This window comes from Choloepus didactylus, chromosome 21 (assembly GCF_015220235.1).
Source record: "Choloepus didactylus isolate mChoDid1 chromosome 21, mChoDid1.pri, whole genome shotgun sequence".
In the NCBI taxonomy this organism is placed as follows: domain Eukaryota; kingdom Metazoa; phylum Chordata; class Mammalia; order Pilosa; family Megalonychidae; genus Choloepus; species Choloepus didactylus.
The window spans coordinates 6,327,361-6,333,389 of record NC_051327.1 but is presented as its reverse complement, the minus strand read 5'-3'; the positions used below and the strand labels follow the sequence as shown (position 1 = coordinate 6,333,389).

Genomic DNA, 6,029 nt, shown 5'->3' with positions numbered 1-6,029 from the left:
AAGGGAAGGGGAGGATGCCGAGCCTTTGTACAGGCTTTCATTACATTTTAATAGTTACTATTTTCTATAACATTAATGTAGGAGAAAAATACTGAAAAAATTAAAAGCACGTGTATTGAAACTCACACTTTTTAAGTTTATTTCATTTACACCAAAACCAGAATTTATTATAATTTTACCTTCCTGGCTTTAATGGAAGCAAACATTAATTATATGATCAAAATAATACATCTTAGTTTGTCTTGTTTTTAACCTGAAGAATTTACATGTTTGGCATTTTTTCATGACTGAGTAACAACTTTAAATATATATATTTAATTCTCTGCTACTGACACAACTTTCACAGGACACCTCTGAGCAAAATTGTAAAAAAAAACATTATAAAGGCATTTCCAAATTTGGATAACATTGCACTAAGCAAACTTAGTGAATCAGTTTTAGAGGATCAAAGCACCATAGTATGTTTTTTTCAGTACAATGTATAGATGTTGCATACTGCTTAAAACCATTTAATATGAAATCTCTACAGGACTATAATCATTGTAATATTTAAGATCCAACTCAGAGGATGTAAATCAAATGTATATATTGAAAATGATATTTTTCCACATAATGATATTTTGTGTGCCAATTATTGACGATATTGCTTACTGCTTAAAATCCTTTAAGATTGCAACATAAATGCTATTAATTAAATGAAACAACAGCACCAGTTAATGATAGCCATTACTGGTAACTTACAGTAGGACAACTGAAACAAAAGTTGTTAGAAAAAGAAAACAATGTTTTAATAAACTTTTTTCATTTAATAGCTTTAGGTTTACAGAAAAATTGTGAAGATAGTAAAGAGTTTTCATATACCCCATATTGTTTTCAGTATTAGGATTTAATCCCAGTTGTTACATTTAAAGTTTTCTGTGCCTGGATCCCATTCAAAACGTCACATTACATTTAGTCCTCATGTTTCTGTGGGACCCTTTTGACACTGAGAGTTTCTCAGAATTTCTTTATTTTTGATGACCTTGATAGCTTGGAGGGGTACTGAGTTGATTCAGTAGTGTTCTCATTATTGTCCTGGAGTCATGTGTTTTTGAGAGGAAAACTATGGAGGGAAAATTCCATCCTTATCACCCCTTATCAAAGGCCCATGCTCTCAAGATGACTTCTCACTTTTGATGTTAATTTCAAGCACCTGCCTGACAAAGTATTTGTCAGGTTTTTCCACTGCAAAATTATCCTTTTCCCCAGTGCATAGTAGAGGGACACTTTGGTTCAAGTCACTGTATGCCACCTTCATTTAAGGAGTGGAGAGTTATGTTCCAACTCCTTGAAGAAAACTCCCCACTTAAATCATTTTGAAATCTTCTACAGGGAAAAATTTTATTCTGCCTATTTATTTATTTATTTAAATAATCATTTATTTACTTCAGTATTGATTTGTGAATACATATTTTATACTTTGGTTCATAAAAATACAGTATTACTTTATTTTCTCTCAAATCTTTGACCATTAGGTGTTCTTTCATTTGACTCCAGTGTCCACTTACACAAACCAATCATTTTTCTGCTTTTGTTTTTTAGGACTATCATTTCTGAAACTGAAAGTTTCTTAATGCTTATCTTGGATATATACTGCCCTGGGTTAGGATCAGATATTTCTCCAAGGAGCCCGGATTCCTTTTATCAGAGAATTTTATTGGAATCCTAGATTTGGGAACTCAGTATGCTCATTGTTAGTGGGGTGTCCTTGTTTTAGATCTCTCAGGGACAGTGCGAGGAAATCTGTGACATTTTACTAAACTGTGTATATGCACATAAATAGCTGGAATCATCTGAATACATCCTAAACATAGGTTTCATAATACTATGTCCAACACTAATCCATTATTAAGTGGCTCCCTCTATCACTTCTCCCCTGGCTTATTTGTAACCTTCCACTCCAACAGCAAGAAACCTCGCTCTGACCGTCTGCCATCTAAATATTCAATTCCTGTTCACCTCAAGTGTCTACCTTATATAGTGGTTTTAGAAATGTGAGCCCATCCCTCTGGGAGAAATAACTTCTCAACTTAAATCAGTGCTTGATTTAATTTTGGTCTTACAGATTTAACACATTGTCCCCATCACCTGCAGATAATTTGTTTTATGCTTTTTAATAGAGGTGGATGGTTTTGTCATGACCTGCATGCCACCCTGGGTTCCTCCAATTTCAGAATTTTTTTTTAGTTTTTCATACATAAAGATTCACTCTGTGTACTGTAAAATTATATGAGTTTTTACAAATGTGAACTGGAAGGTATTTACTTTTAAAGAATACAGACACATCAATTAATTAATCCTCATGTACCCCCACATAACTCCGGCAACCACTGATCTGTTTACCATCTTTATAGGTCCACCTTTTCTGGAATGCCATATAAAGGAGATCATAATATATGAATACTTAAATATTATTAAATTTAAAAAGCAGTACATAAACTCACATTATATAAGGCTTATGCAGAAAAATAGAAGACCCCTTGTCCCTGCTAACAACTCCTAATTTGAGATCACAGTTTTCAAGTCTTTGACACATTTTTAATCCACATTACTAAATAATATTATTATGTGACTATTCATTGAAATTTATATTTTAAATAATTTCTAGTAAAATGAAGTAGAAGAATCTAACTCTATGCCATGTTTCTTTAACCATTATGCCTTGCCTCTCTTATTTTTCCAAAAGCGCAATCATCATATTTGATGGAACAACTATAAATTGCATTACTGTGCCTATGTGAAGATTCTTGAACCATTCATGGTTCTCCACAGAACAGGACCAACAGCAGATATATGTGTATGTATATGCTTATGTATATGCATCATGAAAGCATGTTACAACTCAGTCTTGTCTTTGAGCATAAGTTACCATTATGTGTGCTAAGAATTGTCAGAAATTACTCCTCTATTTACATTCATAATCCAAGTGTTCTCTGAGTATTGCAAGGTGACAGTAAGTGGGAAGTGAAGAAGGCAGAGGAAAGAGAGGGGAAAAAATTCTCCCTGTTAAAGGGTTTTGTTGCAATGAGGAGAAGAGGAAGTAGGAAGATGTTGCTATCTTTTCATCTTTATACCATGATAAGTAATGATTACAACATAAGTTCAGCAGGCTGAGCTATTCATATTCTTCCTGTAAACAATGTATTTACAAATGTGTTTATTAACTTTCATAGCCATCTCACAATAATTAGTACAGAGGGTGTTAGGGGAAATACATATGGCCAGGGTGATCAAGTTCTAAATAGATTCAATGAAACATCCCAAAATTGAAAGTAGTTTATAAAAAGAAGGCAAAGAAAGAAATATCACCAAAGAAAAAAGATAAAATGTAGCTTAAATATAGAACTAAATCACTTGTTAATTAACCTAATTATACAGCTCTTATGAAAAGCAAAACTAGCCTGAATGACCCAACATAAAAAAGCTGAAAAATAAGGCATAAATCTGCATGATATTGATTTCCATTCTCTCCTTTCCCTCTTCTTGTATGTATGGTTTTTCTGATCTGCCTATAGTGACTTATGAGAAAAATGTTTCCTTCTTCATTTTGACCTCAAACACCCTGAGCAAAGTATTTGCTATTCTGCTGAGGGTTTTCTATTGGTAAATATTAGCTACGAAATTGTTTTTACTGCTTATAATCATTTTGATCTTAGTACCAAATTTAAATTCATCCACTGGTTCTTCTTAAAGGAATTTGGCTTCAAAAGTTCCTTGCATTCACGGCATTTAAAAAGAAGGAAAGTAAACTCAAGCAAAAGCTATTGTTTGCAAAGGTTTTTCTACCAAAGGGAGTAACTCTAACTAGAATTTTTTTAAATCTTGGGAAAAAATAGTTCATTAGAACCATGAAGATTTAAATATTAAAAACTGTACCGACATACTTGCTCACTTAAGGGTCATTGTTTTGGTCAGAAATACATTTTATGTTCTTCTACTTGTAAGTACTCAGTACGTTCATTAAGATTCATTTTGAAGATGCAACAGAGCACTTTTCTCATTCAAACACTGCCCAGCATGATAGCTAAGATTTGACCTCAAAGAAGGTATAAGAAATTTATATCAATGCTCAAGAATAACCTTAGACATGTTGACCCAAGGCCTACAGCCAGTAGTAGCCCTAAAATGTAAGGATAATTCCAGTGGGTTTGGTCAGACTGCTGCCTTGCCATCTCCGGTTTGTTCTGAGGAAGGGAGGGTAAGAATAACAAATGGCTAAGGGAGAGGTGAGAAAAACAGGGAGAGATAAAAGTAGGTAGGCAAATGCTGTTGTAAATATAATGCTCCTTAATCAAGCCACACTCATACTGTTGATATTTCCATCATTTTGAAGTACATTGTCACAACATTAAAAAAGGAAAAAAAATGTTAAGAAAATGCATATAATTTAAAAAGTTATCACTGAAATATTCTGGAATCTTTTGGATTTTTGTAAAATATAAATAATGAAGACACTGACTTTTTTTGTGCTTGTGAAGCTAATAGATCATTTCCATCAAGACAGGCAGCAATGATGATTTGCACAATGTTATTACTAAAAGGAAAAGTTCAAGACAATATTCACACTGCAGTCAATGAAAGAGTAAGGGGGCCATAGCAGTGAGCTTCTGGAGAAGGGCTGAAGATGCCATGGGGGATTAGCAGGAACAGCTTCCTTCCCTGATGGGCTGCTCCTGAGGCTTTTCCAGTTTTATGTCAATCATGTCTTCTCTGCATCTGTCCTGTGTACTAGAAATTCCAGGCAATGTTCCTGCAACACATCTGAAGAGCTGGTTTACATTGTATCCTGCTTTTGCACTATTTTCAGCAAACATGACATTCAGTTCTTTGACGTTCCTCTCTCCCTCCACATTTGACACTTGCCTCTTATCAGCAAGATATGTTTTATTTCCAGTAGCATGATGATAACATCACTTCCTCTTTCTGTTCTGAGATCATCAAGCCATTTTGTACTTTACTGGAATAGGTTAACATCTGTGATATCATAAACTACTGCCACAGTGAAGTCGCCAATGTAGCTAGGAGTCAAGCTCTGGAACCGCTCTTCACCTGCTGTGTCCCACAATTGCAATCGTACTGTTCGATCCTCCAAATACGCTGTTTTTGATAAAAAGCCAATGCCAATTGTTGCCTAATACGTGTCAAAACATGTCATACATGCTCCCCAGGAACACCAGCTTGAATTTCCTCAACGGATTCCCGAATTCTCCGCCCGCGGACATGATGGAGCCCAAGGAGCTGCCGCCGCCTCAGCCCAGAGGCCTCCGGACCGACGCTGCTCTAACCCGCTCAATTAAAAACAAAACAGATGAAGGGCGGGCGCCGAGCTCTCTTGGCACCTGCAGCGCTCGGCGGAAGAGCAAGGCTGGAGGGCAGGACGCCGCCGCCGCCTCCAGCAGAGTCGCCCAACACCGAGCGAGGCTCGCGGCAGGGAAGGGAAGGAGGGCGGGGGTCGAAGCAGCCAAGGGTGTGCTCCCCGGGTTCCCAGCGCGGAAACGGGGAGCAGAGAGGCGGAGGGCGGCACCGCCCGAGCCGCGGACACCGGGGACCTCTCCCACCCAGCGCCTCCGCTCCCACCGCTGTCGCCGCCGCAGCCCAACCTGCTGAGGGCTGCGTGCGTGTGCGAGTGCCTCATGTTTATTACTGATATTTCTGTTATTGTTGCCATCAGTTGCTTCTGTTAATCGTCGTAGTCATCAGCAGCAGCAGCAGCAGCAACACCATTTGTTTTGTTATAAAACATGGAAGAAATTTTATCCTGGAGGAGGGGTCAATTTACTGCAAAACCCGCCCTTTTGAAACGCCAGAAATTTTCCAACTCCCCCCTTCAAGGAAGATGACCATCGACACAAATACCAAAGGAGACCAAAGGAGGCCACCCCAGGGACTGACTCAGTCTCTTTTGTTTCTTTCCAATATATGAATGAAACAGCAAGGAAATTTTAAGTCCCTTCCTGGGCCTCTAGCCAGCCCTGAGTAGCCAGGGATGA

At 37.5% G+C, this 6,029-nt stretch overlaps 1 pseudogene; it reads right to left on the bottom strand.

The window, feature by feature from the left end:
* Positions 1-4,615: 4,615 nt before the first annotated feature.
* Positions 4,616-5,261, bottom strand: LOC119517029 (annotated as a pseudogene).
* Between the last annotated feature and the right edge of the window lie 768 nt (positions 5,262-6,029).